The sequence below is a fragment of the Crocodylus siamensis genome, chromosome 2, assembly GCF_052110815.1.
Source record: "Crocodylus siamensis isolate JL-2025a chromosome 2, ASM5211081v1, whole genome shotgun sequence".
Taxonomy (NCBI): domain Eukaryota; kingdom Metazoa; phylum Chordata; order Crocodylia; family Crocodylidae; genus Crocodylus; species Crocodylus siamensis.
In genome coordinates, this window is record NC_143396.1 from 118,164,738 (window position 1) to 118,182,610 (window position 17,873).

General features: G+C 40.8%; 1 pseudogene; it reads left to right on the forward strand.

The window, feature by feature from the left end:
* The first annotated feature begins 1,420 nt into the window (after positions 1-1,420).
* LOC149870667 (N-heparan sulfate sulfotransferase 4-like) overlaps positions 1,421-17,873 on the forward strand; it is a 49,565-nt pseudogene continuing 33,112 nt past the window's right edge.

Genomic DNA, 17,873 nt, shown 5'->3' on the forward strand with positions numbered 1-17,873 from the left:
AGGCTAGATGCTGGGGGGTGATAGAGCATGCCTCTGTGCCTGCTGGCTGTTACCAAGCCCAGCCAAGTGAGGGCCATAGGTGACTGGTAGGAGGTTCACGGGGTGCACGTGCCCCCCGATGGCTAACACTGATGCTGTCGATAGGGCTGGTGCCTCCCCTGACAGGGTTAGTGGCTTCTGCAGGTGCCCCCTTCTCTCCCCCCACCAGATTCAGGAGGCACCAGTCACTCATAGTGAAGGCCATCCCCAATTGGCTTCCCAGCCCACTCCCCCAGCCTCCTGCTGTGTTCCACACAGGAGTTGAAGAGCCCCTGCATCTAGGTGCCGGGCAATTTGGGGGAAGCCCCCACCTCAAGGAGTTTTCCCATGGCCTGGCCTGGGGTCCTGAGCCCTGGTTTGCCTTGCCACATGAGAACAGAAGGGATTCTGTACCTCCTCCTCCATGCACCCAGGCAGGACTGGCTCACAGGTCGGGGGGAAAGCAGTCCCCAAGACCAAGTGCCTGCCCATACAGCCAGGCATGGGGGGCAAAGAAGAGCACCTGCCTTATGGGGTGTCACCTGCCCTAGCCTGGGATCCCCTAGGCCAGGGCTGCCCTGCCCCATGACATCTGAGGGTGTTCCCCTCTCCCCCTCATGGCCAGGTGGCTAACTGGGCTCAGGCCTTACTGCAGGCAGGAGTGGAGAGTAGTCATCTGTACCAGAACTTCTCTCCATTCCAACCTGTAGTAGCAGCTGAACTGAGCATCCACCTGGACCAAACAAGATTGGGGCAACCCCCTCTGACCCCATGGGGTTAGGCAGCCCTGGGCTGTGAGACCCCAGGCTGGGGTGGGGAACCACAAACCCCCATGTCTGGCTGTGTAGGCAGGCACCCAGTTTGGGACCCTGCTCCCCAACCTCTCACCTGTGGTAGTGCCTGAACCAAGCATCCATACCAGGGAATGGAGGAGGGGGAAACCCCTCTGCTCCTATAGGGCAGGGAAGCCCCAGGACAGGAGAGATTTCCCCATGCCCTGCTGTCCAGGCAGGGCATTGCTCCCTCCTTCCACCTGTTTGGTTTCTACCTGTGCAGAAATAGATAAACTGATCTCAAAATTATACAGCAATTGTAGAAACTACACCTTCCCTTATTTTGTTGTCATATAATTAACTGGAACTGGGAACTAATGGATTACCCATCACATTCACTTCATCATGTTTCAGTTACTTATTTCTATGGTTACAAAAGCTACGAAGTGTTGCTTCCACAACATTTGCTTCTTTCACTGGTACACTATTAATTGACAAAATAGGGTAGGTCAAAATCATAAACTGTGAACTCTGCAGTCAATTTTCCTACATATTTTCAAAGACTGGTTTGTTTTTTGATCATCTTTTATATGGTAACTTTGGTGTTTTGCTTATTATTTGTACAATGGATGCAAGCAAGAAATAGCAGGTTTTTAGCTGATCCCAAAAATGGAATGCAGGAACAAGATTGTGTCATGTTGCTTGAGATTAAATCAGCTTGGTCACTTGATGTTGCTAGAACTGATGCTGTAATCCTCATATTTATGAAGAGCCAATATTCACAACTGGGATAAGACATTATTACTATCTTTGAATCAAGTAGATATCAATATAATATGGAGATCGCAACTGGGAAAGGTGACATTCCAACTCTTATCAATAAAGGAAGAGGGAAATAGGCAGTAATTATTTATGAAAACATTTAAAAATATGTAAATATGGATGCTTATCTCAGAAACATTTTGGACAGGTACTGTGTAGACTATAGTGTTGGCATGATGCTTTTCAACAAGTCATTGAGAACAATTTGTTAGTACCCAATTAAAAGGCTTTCCATTGCATCTGTATGATAATTTAGACACTAAGGACAGTTGTGTAAATATTCATTCTCCTTTATTTCATACTACCAAAGCTTTATAATTCTCAACAGGACCACTGGCTGGGGAAACAGTTTTTCAGTACAATCATTCTACATTTGAATCAATCCTATTAGCTAATACTAAGTCATTTGAACAACTCCCACAAGGCACTTCCAGATGTTATTGTTGTTCAAGATGTGGGATTTCATGATGGGATTCAGTGTATTCTATTTTGCAACTTCTTCTTTTTTAACAACTTGAACTTTTAGCTACATAAGCTAATTTTTTTGTAGATGCTATTTATTTCCTGTCTGTGAAGAAGCTCACATTTTCTTTGGATAGGTACATTCTTGTTGACATAGTTTCTTCATATCCAATAAAGATGTCATCTAAGATGAAAGCCAGTGATGTGAAGGTAAGAAAGATAATTAATAAAACTGGGTAACCTTGAGGCCTTAAAGGACAACTCCATATAGCTGCTATATTATGGTGCCATGTAAGAGTAAACATTATTCTGGTGATTATGAACTAATGGTTATACATACCATGAATGTCTACAGCACTAGTATGAAAGGTTAGATCCTCAGCTGACGACATATCTATGTATGGTAAGTGAGGTCCGTCCTACATTATTTACCTACTTGTATCTGGGTTTAGAAAAAGCTATTTGTATATTTCTTTGCTAATTTTACTTCATGACTATACAATTAATTCCTAGTAAAGTCACAGAATTCTAGAACCGTAGCAATGGAAATGGGCAGTGATGATGTGGTCTTACCCCTCTTCAGTTCCTTTTCCCATCAAATCAGAGCAGGGTGTAGCAGGCTAGGGGCAGCACAAACTGTGAAAGGAGATGTTACTACCAAAATCTGGGTGAACTCTTCTCTGGCTTGCAGCCACCACTAAGTTAAAGTCTTTGCTTGCTGTTGTAAGGCCTGTCCTGAAGAGGCCTCTGGGAGTAGGCCAAGCTGACAACCTGGAGGGAGGGTCAGTTTCACGGAACCCAGAGGCCACAGGGTGATGACCTAATGCATCTGTTGATCGGCTGAGAATATGAAAAGGGAAACTGCTTTGAGCAACTAACGGATCTGGAAAAAACCAGAAATAAAATCCATGGAAAGGGGAACTATGGCAAGGCCCAAGGTGACCCAGCTTAGCAGCAAGAGATAAGAATTGCTTTAACCCATAAAAGGTGATAAGGCTAGAAGCTTCATGTGATTGGAGGGGGCTCATGGGGATGGGAGACAGAAAGGTATAAAAGTCATAAGGGCAAAGTCTTGGGCGGAACAACTTCAAGGAGGACAAGGCTGAGGACCTGATAAAGGAAGTAGTCTTGCCACTCTGGATGCAGGGTGGGATTCCCAAGACCCATCAGGTAATTAGTGGGATAGGGTATGGAGTGCCTTTTGCCCAGCTTGATGCACTTGCAGCTTTTAGATAAATTATTAGAGTAATTGAACTTGTGCTATTGATTTATCTGCCATTGTAATAAAGTTATTGATTGGATCTTGCCTGGTGTGTGACTTGTGGTTTACTCACTTACCCAGTTGGGAAGGGAGGGAGCCCCCTACAGCTGTATAAAGCTGAAATGGAGCCAGAAAGGCTAACCTGGCTCTTGAAAGTAATATTTTTTTTGCTGCAGCATCCTATCCCCAACTCTGTCATGCTGTGCAACCCTCTTCAAAATCCTAGATATGCTGATGGATGGGAGGGACCTCAAGGATCTTCTGTTCCAACTCCCTATACATGTAGGATGTGTTATTCCTAAACCACCCCAGACCACCCTACCAAGTGTTTTCTTAGAAACTTCCACTAAGCAGGATTTTACAGCTTCCCTAAGTATTCTGTTATGTGGAATAACTGTGAAGCAGTTAGCAGTTAACCTAAATCTGCATTGATGAAGTTTAAACCAACTTTCTCATGTCCTTGCCCCTTGCGGCAAGGAAGAACAGTAGTTCTCCCCCTTCTCTATGGCAGTCACTGAAATAGTTGAAAATTACTGTCATGCCCCCTGCATCCTTAATCTTCTTTTTTCCAATCTAAACTTAGTTCTCTCAGCCATTCCTTGAATGACCTTTGGAACTTCTCTAATTTATTTCTTTTTTCTTAAAATGGATCCAGTATATCAGTTGAGGCCTTACCAGTGACAAGTACTGTGGTACTAATATCTCACATGTCTTGCACACAATACTAATATTATCAAAGCCCCAAAAATGATTCTTTAAACATTTTTGCAGAAGTAGCGTGTTGCTGACCTATGTTGGGCATCTGATCTGCTATCACCCCAGATTCTTCTTGGCAGTGCTACTGTCTTGTCCATTTCTCGTGTTCTTCATATATGCATTTTGTTTTTCTTCCCTAGCTTTAGTACTCTACATTTCTCTTTTTTGAGTTTCTTTTTGTTGTCTCTAATTCTAACCTAGTTCTCTAATTTATCAAGCTCCTCTAGAATTCTTCTCCTGTCTTCCAAATTATTTGCAACCACTCCCAGCTTTGTTATTTGGTATCCACTGAATGACAATTCCATCTAGCCCATATTTTTCATGTTTGTTTATGACAGTATCATGAGTGACTGTAATGTTAAATGCACTTAAGAATTTAATTACTGTTCTGCAAAGTTCATACTACCAGAATAAATGAGTACATGAAGTCTTAAGGAGCTGTTCAGTTGAAATGTATGAGTTTTGTCTTTGGATTTCTTGACAGCAGAATTATAATAATCCACAACAATGTGGCTTTTAACAGTTTATATAAACAATAATATTAAATATAAATGTATTGATGTGATTAATTATCATACTGATCATCATATTTATTTAAGTGTAATAAAGATTCCATAGACCTGACGGGTAATGTAATTAAAATGGCATTATTAGACTTTTTTCTCAAAAATATTCGTGTGGTGAAAATATAAGAATGTTTGAGGTTCTAAATTCTGATCAACTTGTGGCAACTACATCTACTTAAAACAATGCACATTTTGCACTAAGTTGCTACAAGTAGCTTTGTGGAAACCTTTCCTATTTCGTTCAGATTAATACCATATATAAAATGCAGAGTTAAATAATGATATTAATTTTATATAAAAATTAGCCACTCAAGAACCAATTCTGAAACCTTCACTCTTGACACTAATCCTTACTTGCACCAGTCTTACTGACTTTATAGATGTTTTAAAGATTAATTAAGTGATAATGGAATTTCTTATGTGAATAGGAGCTAAACATGTGAAACATGACAACTCCATCCCTCATTGGTCATTTTTTTTTTTTTAATAATGATTCTATAAGTTCTACTGTGTACAAAAGACATAGTGGAATTCTTTCCTAGTCTCTGAGGGTGCCTAGTTTATTCCATGAAATAGAACTTGAATCAAAGCATGTTGAACAGGAGAATGTGGAGCTAAAAAAGGGATATAGTGGAACTGATCATATATCCTTGCCGCCATATGTATTTATAGGTCTATATATCTATATAGATACATCAATATTTGTGCCACCACATCTGTATCTATATCTGTATCTCTTTCTCTACCTATCTATGAGTTCAATTATATACATCACACAGAGGGGAATTCATTCCTAGTTCCTGAGGAAGCCCAGTTTACCATATTTGTGTCTATGTTTTTATATCAAAAGATAGATATGGTTAACTAGGCACCCTAAGGGTCTAAAAAGAATCCCCCTGTCTTCTGCACATGGTTGAACTCATAGATCTATGGATATCTATAGATAGATAGATCAATCGATTGAGCCATCCATTTTCCCCCTTGGCAAATAGGCATAATGCTTCTTGTAAGATATGATAGGCACACTTTTCAAGTCCTGGCAATTATGATCATTATGTCATAAAGATCTTGTCCTATCTTTTAGACATGTACAGGTGATCCTTACCATTTGTGGGGGATACGTTGTTGAGATCCCTGCAAATGGTGAAATCTGCAAATATGGCACTGCGTTCATGAATGTCATGAATGCAGTGCCCCCGGTGGCTGTGGGGGGCACAGCTGCACTGGTGGTGGTGGGAGCCTGGTGGGAGCAGTGGGACCCCAGTGCAGCAAGTGCAGAGTTCCTGAGGAGGTTCTGTAAGTGTATTTAAGATGCTGGTTCAGCATTCACAAATATTTGAAATTGCGAATGCTGAACCTGCAAATAGTAAGGGTTTCCTGTACTATTTTAGACATATCATACTGTATGACTACATACAACTAAAGAACCATTTTCATTCCTTCATACATCCCTCCCCCTCCCCTCCTAACTCTACCCATTGTCTTCCCAACTTCCACCTAGTTACCCAGATTTTTTGTCACACTTTTAGCTTCTTTTCTACCTTGTAGAACTCAGAACACCAGCAGAGTCTCCCAGTACCTGAAGAAGGGTGTTTGTGCCTGAAAACTTGCAAAAAAATTTTTTCCAACTATTTTGTTGGTCTAATAAAATATATCACATCTACCCAAAAAACTGTGCCTGCCTACAACTAAAGAAAATATCTCTATGCTTTTCCCCTCAAACCAGTTGATGAAAATTGGGTTGTGCATTATATGCCAGGTAAAGGCCTCCCTATGGATCTAGAAATTTGATTGTTGGGTGCAGGGTATGGTGGATGGCCAGCAGGGTTTAATTTCTGCAGTTCTGGGAGCTGTAGCTGCCACTACTCCCTTTCCCTTCATTGTCGAATAATGATTTTTTATTTCAGACCCAGGGGAAGTCATTCTCTCTATGTTCTGCATTGAGCTTGTATATTAGGATAGCCTGCAACCAGCCCTGCACACAGGCCTGGAACCATGTGCCAGATAGGACCCAGTGAGCCAAGTCCAGGGATGTGTACTGGCTCCAAGGCAATGTGCTGTTGGACCTGACACGCAGCTCCAGAGGCAGCACACAGGGTTGGACCCTCCATATAGTCCTAATCCTGGCATGACTAGATGAGGCCCTGGCATCCAGCCACCATCCCCGGCCCCTGAGGGTGTTCCCAAGACCCCAAACCCAGCACTGGTGCTAAGCCACAAAGTCTGTGTCCCAGTGCAAGGTGTCACTGCCAGAGACCCCAGACTTCAGTTACATACAAATACTGTAAGATAATATCTTCCTTTTTCCTTCCTGGGGCCTACAAAAATTGGGTGTGTGTCATAGTTGGGGCATGTTATATGAAAGAAAATATGATAGACTGTGGATCAAGTACTGACTGAAATCCCTATGTGTTGACTTGTCAGCCTTAGAATCATTTTATAGAGCATAAATGATGACTATAAATGATGTCCTAATATGTTGGCTGTGCTGTATTTTCTCATTACTAATTGAAGGAGAACTAATGGAAGAATCATAGTTAAGTAACGTGCTTAAAGCAAGTCTTTGGGGTTTCCATAGTTCATTTGTTAAAATATGTGGATGCTGTCCTGAAGAACGATAGATCGGAATGGGGGCACTTATGCCTACAGAGGAGGCCCTAGGATCATGACAGACTCTGGTCTGATAAGCCAAGGGTGGCCACCAGCTAAGCATCAGTCCACTAATAGAAGGAATTATTAATTACATGCATGATGGTACAATCAGGAAAGTTAAGTGACTATTGATATTCTCCCACAGCTAACAGAATATTATTTTACCTTTTCTTGCATTCTTAGTAATAAAATAGACCCCTCCCTTTTTTTTTAAAGGAAATTAAAACATGAACGCGTATTCTTTTAAAACAGTCTTTGAAGGTTGCTCATCCATGCAGCCTCAAATCCAATGTTGTATATACCGAGACATGCAGAACTGTTTGAACTTACGGTTTCACACACACTTTTATATTTTCCATGGTTTTTTTATGGAACCTTTCTAAAAATTTAAGAAAAAAATTGGAAACCAAGAAATGTTGTATTGCTTTGAGACCGTTTCAGGCTGGACATGAGGAAGAACTTCTTTACTATCTGAGCCCCCGAGGTTTGGAATAGACTGCTTCTGGAGGTGGTTCAGGCACCTACTTTGAACACCTTCAAGAGACATGTAGATGTTTATCTTGCTAGGATCCTATGACCTTTGCTGACGTCCTGCCCCCCGGGGCAGGGGGCTGGACTTGATGATCTTCTGAGGTCCCTTCCAGCCCTAGTGTCTATGAATCTATGACATCATTGTGGATTTCATAAATAGGTACTTCTTAACTCCAAAGACAGGTAAATAAAAATACTTCCAAAAAGCAATCTTTTTGACTTTGTAATGGATAAGTTTGTGCCAGATGATAGATTTTAACAATGATGGAAGAGAAACACCACAAATTTCTCCTATGTGGTTCTTACCTCTTAAGTTATAAGTGTTGAACACTACCATATTGTCAGTATATGCAGCATATTGCACAAGAATGACAAAAAATACTCTCAGTAAAAAGATCAGTTATAATTTGTCTTCCCAGTAACATTGCCTTCTTATTTGGTTGTGAGAAAGAAGTGTTTTATTTGGATTAAATGGAAGAACAAAAATACTGATTCATTATGTCTTCTGTCTTCTTCACTAAAGGTTCATGCATCTGTCATATGGATTTCTGATAAACCAAAAAGGAAAAACATTTCTTAAAGTATTGGCAGCATATTGCTGTTTTAATTTCTGTCCCATTTCTATTTATAGAGCTAGAAAGTTAGTTCAAAAGAATTGAAAATTAGCTTTCAGTGATGAACATTTTCTAAGATCTTCCTCCTGTTTAAACATCACAATCTAGTTTTTCATAACAAAAGTAACCAACATTTGGTGTGAGAACATAATTCTCCTTTAGTTCGTAGGAAATAAGGATAAAATAACTCAGGGTATGTGCAGAGTGTTGCACTTATATCAACCTAAGTAGCTTTGGGTCAACCTCAGTACCAAACATGGAGTTTAAATTGGGCAAAAAATGGCTGACCCGTTGTAACTTAGTTTTCTAAGGTAGTGCATCACCTAAATTGGGCTGATCTGTGCCTGATCGAATGAAATGTGTACAGAGCACAGCGAAAGTCCAGCTCCTCACCACTGCCCCAAGGCTTCACTTTTCCTACCCCACCCACACACCTTGATAAGGCTGTTTTTAGCTCATCAACCCACCCCCCACACCCATCAGGCCCCTGATCCCGTCAACACCCCCAGACCCACTCCCACGAACCCACCAAACATTCCTTGCCCCAATTCTGCATGTCTTTTTCCTTACCTGAACTTACTTGGATTGCATTTGCAACATGGCTTTTGGTACTGGTGAACATGTGCACAAGAGGTGATCAGATCTACAACCAGAGAACTTGCTCTAAATTGTATGATCATAGATTGGGTCCTGTGAATGTGTGCATGTGCCCTTGATAAAAGAACCTTCATTTTCATAGTTCTGATGTGGAATATTTTACGGCTTTTGGCACCTACTTAGCTGTTAGGTAAATATGATGATTTTCATAAGATTACTAAAGAGTCAATGCACTCTTTTAAAACACAGTTTTCACACCATCCTTTGGAGCCAGGAGGAGAGAAAGAGTTGGCTGTAGTAAAGAATTTGCAATCTGAGTCTGTGTTAAGGAAGTAGAAGTCATGTCATAAGAGACAACCTTGTAAAGAAGCTAATGCATATTATTAATATGTGGAAATTTAAAAACAGGACAAAGTCTCTCCAATGAGATATATGAAATTGCTTTTGTCATCTTAATTAATTTGCCCCCATATCTTGTAAATCACTTCATGGCACAAATAATTGATCAGAGACTGAATTAGAAATGAACAATTCAGTCTCTGGTTTAAAGGGAATTAATTCTTAATTAAGTTGGCTTACTTTGGATTTTCATCTATAGGGAAAATCAGCTGCTAAGCATTTGAGATCTCTTCACTTACTTTAATATTAGGAAAAGCTTTCATGAGAGATTTAAGGCACTTCGCACATTAAGGAGATCAGGATGAAGTATCAGAAGGACCTGAATTCCTGCACTGGTGTAGTGTAATAGGGTTTTCAGTATTACAGAAGCACCATCTACTGGGTACATCCCAAATTATGACAGGAAGTGAAGTAATTCTCCCAAGTTCAGGAGTCTGTGTTTGTAAAGGAAGTAATATGTTAGCCTAAAATTACTGTCTGTAAATGATGAACTACTCTTTGGTGTGTTTTTTATGATGTTATCTATTTATATAAAGAATTTCCAGAAAGAGTATCTTTATTCTTATCTCCGGGATACAATATGAAACTATTTAAAACTACTTAAAAAAAATTTTCTGAATATTTCTTAAATAAATTCCATTTATTTGACCCTGTAGTCATATTTATTATTCTTCACTATTACTTAACAAATGGATATTTGTCCTAGTTTTCACATTTGTTTTATATTTTACTACACAGAAAAAATCAAGCAAAGGCCAATCAATGGATGTGATATATATTTCCATTGCTTAAATAAATTTTATACATATATTGATATGTATGTTTTTGTTTAGATTTATGTGAACATGTGGCTTCTAAAATTTGTTAGTAATAATAAAGGCACAAGAGAAATACTATGACTGATTTACTTGACAAATCATTAAAGGCTAAATCAGGGTAGGCAACACCCATCATGCATGACAGAGCATAGCACACAAAACATTTTGTTTGGCATACACACCTTGAGGAAGAGGACTGGACTGCACTGCCATAACAAGGATCGGACCCCTCATAGCTCACCCGTCATCTGCCCTTGACACGCAAACATCTTTAAAGTATCCGGTGTCTTTGACACTTTTCCCAAAAACATTGCTGACCCTTGAGCTATATCTTTCAATGTATTTTAATACTTAAAAATTCCAACATGTATCTAGTGGGATTTTCAAGAATGTGTATGTGCCAATCTTTCCATTGATCTAAAAACCTGGCACTTAGTAATTTTTTATTAACTCTTTAGAAGTAATATGGGGACAGTAAAACAATTTTAAACTGTTCTGATTCTTATTCCTTTTTAAAAGAGAAGCTCTAGGCAAGTATGATTCTGAAGAGACAGGACAAATTGATCAATGGACTGAATTAATTCAGAAGGAGCTTTGAAAAGTCTATGTGAAATACTGTCTCCTGGTAAGCTGACTAAAATGGAGGGACTGATAAAAGGGAAGACTTTGTGTATATTATGCTGAAAAAAAGTTTAGTCATACTCTTTTGATGTTTAATACAGTGCATTTAAAATGAATTAAAATGAATACAATTGTTGGATTTGTTTAAGAGACTGAGCATGGGACTACCACATTAGACTTAAGTGAAAGCAAAGTAAAGCTGCCCTTATAAATTAGTTGAATCCATAGTAGCAGTAGTTTTATTTACAGCTTTCATCAAAACCAGTAAAATGTAAAGTAGTAAAATGATCAATAAAAAATATATATAATAAAATAACACTGATATGATTTACAATTTTTGCTAAAAACATACAATAAGATTATCCATTCTATTCAGGACAATAAAACAGAACAGGGAAATTCTATTTAATTTTGGCCTTTTAAGTATAAGTAATATAAATATATATGAAGAGGATAGGACAGGCTACAAATTGTTAGAGAAACTAGATTTTTTTTTTCTTCCTAAGCTCAGTATTTAAAACTTCCCATTACTGGAGAGATTCATTTTCCTCTTATTTTATCAAGGAACAAACAAGACCACAAATAGTGATCTATGTTATCTGTCCTCACAAGAATATATTCTGTCTGAATATGGGGTCTGATCCCACCTGTCCCTGACAATTACAGAGCTCTTTAGAGTGAATCTTAGACTAGTATCTCATTGTTTATAGTTTTGCATCGCAGACAGACTTTCTAGGCCAGAGGAGTGCTTTATGAGTCTTAAAGAAAGGGGGAAGTTCAAGGAAATCTCATTGCAATCTTTAAATTTGTGTCTCATTTGAAATACAGGGGAAATATTAGGTCAGTGACCCCTCCCCCCCATAAGTGTCCCAAGCCAGGCAAAGTTGATTTGGAAACGGAGAGGCATATAGAATGCACTTTTAGCATATCTGGTAGGCATAAAAGATATAATTTGACTAACTGAATCAGAGATGCATAAACCTTTGTGAACTAGCTTAGCATCTGATTAAGTGAGCTGTGTCTCATGAAAGCGTATGCGTCTCTGATTCAGTTAGTCTGTAAAATGCTCCTCTACTTGGCCTTCTGCTTGAATTTATACCAACATGGCTAATTACCTCTCTCTCATCTTTGACTTGCTAGGTAGAAAAGGAAGGAGACCTTTACCACTTGAATGGAAACCTAGAAATATCTGTGAAAAGACTTGGTACTGGAATGTTTGCTAAATATGTATGTCCTAATTGGGCATAGAATTAAACTAGAAGAAACTATGTTTGCAGGTACACTCTTAATTTTACATTAAGACACTTGGAAAATGTAATGTTTACACTTAACGGGCACAGTGAATACTGTCAGATAAGCTTTAGTTGCAACTAGAATGTGCTTGGTAAGAAAATCCCATCTTTAGCAAATAGCATGAAACAAAAATAAATCTGACTGTACGCCTGAAGATAATTCAAACAAATTATTTTCAAGTACACAGAGTGAGATAGAAATTCAGTATAATAGCAAGTAAAATTTATACATAATGAGAATAATGGTATTTCAATGGAAAGAGAATAACTAAACGATATATTGAATTTCAAAACCCAGTTAAATATATCTGGATGACCTAAACTCTGAAGGTTCATGAATGGTAATTGTCATATAATGAAAAATTTTGTGTGCCTTCTGTTGGATTTTACTTTGTTCTGGGATTTAGAAACTGTCAAAAACTGGTGTAGCAATATATATCTGGCTAGTCTTGGCATATCTGTGTATTTTGAAATGGTGTTTCTTTGACCACAGCTGAACTATGTGGTTTCTTCCTAGGAATAATATTGTGTTAACAGCAAATGTCACAACAGGGCTAATGAATCATTCTTAATAAAAGTTGTAATGATTTATCAAATCCTAAGAATGTATTTGTTAGTCTGGCCAAGTATACAGCAGACTAGGTTTTGACTAACAGCTACAGCAAACATTGTTTCAGTTGGAAAATGACTCATAATAGGAAATTCCTTTGATGATGAAAAATGTAAAGTATGGTTAGAGATTCTATTAATTTCCAGTTATCAATATGTTGCATCCATCTATGACTATTGCAAGTAGCAAGTAGTAAAGCTTTATAAAGGGGAAACTGATGCCTTCAGTTTTTAAAAACTCTGATTTATTTTAAAGGGCTATAGTGTCTCCATGACTCTCAGCAGGCAGCTGATGTATAGAGGGTAAATTAAAGGAGTGTCTTGTACTGTCCTACAAATATCTATTCCATTTTGGTCAAGTTACAGGCTCAGCTCTTTCCTACCTCATCAGATATATGGCAAACAAAATGGGCCTTCCAGTATATCCTAGATGTCAATATATTTGGAAGATTTTGGACCACGCTGAGCAGTACAGGCTACACTCTACCTGTCAGCCAGGCTCCCTACTACGGGATCACCATGACTGCATCCCCTAGAGGTCCCCAGGGCCCGAGGTAATACTGCTAGGTTCAGCTAGGGTGCTTGCCCCAGCTTCCCCTACCCCACCCAGGGCAATGTGCTGTGTGTCAAAGTACATGTGTATGGGGGTTCCCTGGGGACAAGTAGCAGTGGCACATATTGTGCCACTGATGTTTGTCCCCAGAGAAAGGCATGTTCCTGCTCATGGCGGTGTGCCCTATGGTCACATCCACACATGCAAGCATGTGCTTTTGCAGCAGCTCAAATAGAAGTGGTGCAAACTTGAGCCAGGGCTTTTTGCCTCAGAGCATGTGCCCAGCTGTGCACTTTGGTGTGGTGCAAGTTGTGCCACTTGGGGCAAAGTAACCCTGCCTGGCTCCTTCTGAATCTGCAGCCAGGGGGATCTAGGGCTTGGGTACAGCACCTATGCTGGCCCCAGCAGTGTAAAAAGCTGCCCTGTCCTGGCCACATCAGTACAAAAAGCTATTCTGTCAAGTAGCTCAGAGCTACTTGCTTTCAGGAGCTTCTGGGACCCAGCCAATTGGTACCTGGGGACACTACCCCTTGTATCAGCTGGACTGATGAAGCAGCCATGAGAGCTCCCTGCACCCTTTATTCACTGCAGCAATCTGGTAGTAAGGGCTGCTGCCTGGCTGTGACCTTCTGCCACCTGTGATGGCGTATGGCACCAAGACTGCACACCTGCCAGATACAGATGGGGACTGCATAGCCAGTAGAGGCATCTGCCCCAGTGCTACCTGCCAGTGTGCCATGACTGCAGAGTTGGCCTTTGTGCAGCACTCCTATCATGTATGTCCCAGCTCCGCCATCTGGGCAGCTATTCCCGGAAGATGTTCCCAGTGTGATGGCCTTCTTTGAACTGTCAAAGCATTTCCTCCTGGCCCCAATTGGCTGCGCGGGTCAACCACCTCCAGCTGGGTCCAAGGTGCTAGCTCTGAGCAGACTCCTCTGCCTGGATCCTGCCACTTGCCTCCCTTCTGGTGTTCCCCATTTGAAAATTGAAAAATCCCTGATAAAAAATCCCAAAGTCACTCTGTAAAGTACCCCAAAATCCATGTTCCTCCACAATTAAAACAAAAGACCACTATATGTAAAGAGTGAGACAGAGACAGCAATCACTTGGGCAATGTTTTATTGATTCATCTACAGTGTTAAAGCAATTTGGAAGACTACCAGTGTCTCTATCATAATATAATGATTGATAAATATCTATATGTTTTGCTTTTTGCCTTTGTTTTTTGTTTTTTACTATAGAGTAGTTAGAGCTCCCCCTGACCCATTCACTAACCAGGATGTAGGGACAGCTACCCTTGCAGCTACAGCTCCTGCCAGCAGGTCTCATCCTGTATTGCAGCTGGGCATGCAGGGTGTGTGCTGGGGGGATGTGGGGTTTGCAGAAGGTGGGTGAGAAGAGGGGTGGGAGGATATGGCCCATGGTGTGTATGGGCATACATTGGTGGACTGTAGAAGGACTGGGGGGGGGGAATGCTCAGAAGGGGTGGGTCCCCTGCCCCCTGCAAGGTGTAACCCCCCCCATAGCTCATGAACTGCCACCCCACAGGGCTACAGCCCCCCCACAGGGGACACAGCCTCCCACAGGGTCTACAGCCCTCCAACAGAGGCCACGCTGCTGTCAGGCAGCTAGGGCCACTGCAGCTGTCACCTGGGGCCTGGCACCACTCAGCCCAACTGGCCTCAGCTGCCTGACAGCACATGGAGCCACGTGGCACCTTGCTGACCTGGCCTGCACCTGCATAATTGGGTAGTGGCAGTGTGGATGCCAGGTGGTTGGGGCCGGTCCCTGCTGCCTTGTGCTGTGCAGGGGGCTCTGCCAGGAGGCCTCAATGACCCCACCGAATACTACCGGTGAGTCTGGGGCTTTATTTTTTAATTTTTAAATTATTTTTAAATTACTGGGTGGTCCCTGTTACTTAGGAAAAGTGAAGGAAGGAACTTACCATGCAGTGGCAAAGCAGCAGGAAAAGCTGATGTCATCAGCCAGTGTCAGGAGCATTCACTGCACCTGTAAAACAGAAAGCGTTGTTAATTGAGAACCACAAATTGCATGGATGAAAGGAACGATGAATAAACAGCAAGTCCCTGGAAGGGGATGCCTGGAGCTGTAGTAATCTAACAGCAGTTCTGATTTTCATGCACAGGCACGAGAGTGACAGAGGGTAGCATCCCTCAAGGATGCAGGATATAGAAGTGTTGCCTGGGTGGTTGGTGAACCCCAGACAAGGTAACAAGAAATAATTAGAGACTTTATTGTCAGTTAATGAGTGAATAACTGGACTGGATAGACTTTTCTAATTGCGCTCTATTCAAAGTGATGAAGAATACTGTTAGGCAAAGAAGCTGTTTCTTTTGTTTTCCATGTTTCATTATGGATTTTCGATTATGAAGGCAAGGCTATGAATGGGAGGTGCCCACAAAAGCTGAGAACCATTGTACTTATTGTGAAGTGAGCAGATCTCTTATTAAGTGAATCTAAAAGATTACTTTACAATTGCAACCGTAGCACGGGGTTGCCCTTATGTTCTTTTTCTAATTAACTCCCATCAAGGCGTGGCAGAAGAGTAAAACACAGAAGAAACTCTGAGTCAAAGTCTTTCTCTCTAATTGACTTGGGAATAATACCCACTCACACTGGGATGCTGAGGCCAGGTGGGCCAGCGATGGGGGGGCTGCAGGAGCCAGTGGAGTATGGGGCTGGCTGGGGCAGCAGTTGGGGGAGGCTTGGTGGGGGTCAGGCAGGGGATGGAGCTAGAAGGGGAAGTGGTTGGGGGAGCTCAGGGAGTAGGCATGGTAAGAGGCCAGTGGGGGTCCCCCCCATGGTCCCCTTCCCCCTCCTCCAGCCCCCCCCACTACTTACCAGCATGGATCACAGGTCCAACTCCCTGTGGCTGGTCTGCTTCCTGCCCTGCATAGGCAGTCAGCGTTCTTCATGAACAGGGTGAGGGCCAGCACTCCGGCTGGCTATCAGAGCATCTCTGTGGAGGACCTGAGCCTCCAATTGCCTCAGGGCATGGTCCTGTTATGTTCCTTGCCCAACTTTTTTCCCCCAGGGTATTTTTTGACCCCTGGATGTCCAGGGATTGAATTTTGCTCCCTCATTGCAAGTTCTTTTTGTTCCTGAATGTGCCTCTTGCAGGGTCTCAAAGGGCTTTGAGACGCTGAAAGAGGCATGTACGCACTTGTCTGGACATGGCCTATGAGTCCAAAATATGTGTTGAAGACAATCTCATGATCTTTGGGGCCTAATTGTTTAGTTCTAACTCTTCAGGTGGACAGCCCTGATGGGGAAAAAAAAAGGAGAAGCCTGAGAGTTGTTTGGCATTTCTTGAAAAAAATAACACATTTTTCATTGTCAAAGGATTTTACCATTTTACATGAGTTTAATAGTTTAATAGTTACAAAAGCCATTTGAAAATGTTTTAGATACTCCTTTGATGGCTTATTTTTTTACAATTGTTGTCTGCAAGACCGTAATAAAATAAAAGGTTTATTAAGCGGGATGGGGGAGAGAAAGCAAAAACAAGGACTCTTCTCCTTGACTAAAAAAGAGAAGGCCATTTTGTTTTCTGTAATATACGTACGCTGTTTCCTTGACTGACAAAAGAAAGTTCTTGTTTTTCCCTTAGAGCATATCATACCATTAATGTCTGCAGCTAGAGGTAGTTTAGCCTTTAATTAAAATACGATTCTCAGGTTTTTTTAGTGTGCTAATGAGACAGCAAAAATGAATTCACTGAAAGAGAAACAGATATCTAGGCCTTACAGCAGTGAAAGTTGGAGGCTCATTAGTAGCTAATTATGCAGAACACAGTATATAAATAAAGCTGTTATGGCATTAAAAAGCCTCAGTGCATTACCTAATGACATTAAATGTTTACAGTCTGTACTGGATATGGTATAATGTCCTACTGAAGTTATTAATAGTGTGTTTAACAGTCAGACAACTGGAATCACTTTTGCTTTATGGGTACAAGTTTCCAGGCAAGGGAACATAAAAAGTCACTTTCAGGAATAAATATTTATTTCCTGGTAAATACAAGGATATCAGATAATATAGCATTATCGTGTATAACGTACGGATGCCTGCAAAACATACAGACAGTTCCTACTATGGCAGAATTTAGCATTGACCAAAATAGCCAAGGTTTTCAAAAGCGACTAGTTATTTTTGGCATTTATTTTTGGAAGCCTTAGTAGAATTCAAGCTCCATCCTTTTAAATCCAGGTCCAAGTGTTTCAAGTTGGGCATCCAAAAACTGAGTTTCCAAAAAGCTGTTCTCATTTTTGAAAATCTGACACATAGAAGTAAATGTGATAAGCAAAACCAAGCTGTACACCAAGGGCACAATTATTAGCAGTGAATAACTCTTAGATTATACATGGGCACAAAGATTATTATTTCAACTACGTCTTTTTAAATAGTTAAATAATGTATTCCATTTTTAAAAAAGTATTTTTTTCACTGCCTAGTGAATACTGCAAATACAGTATGAGAAGTATTAAGTAGTATTATTCTTATAAAAA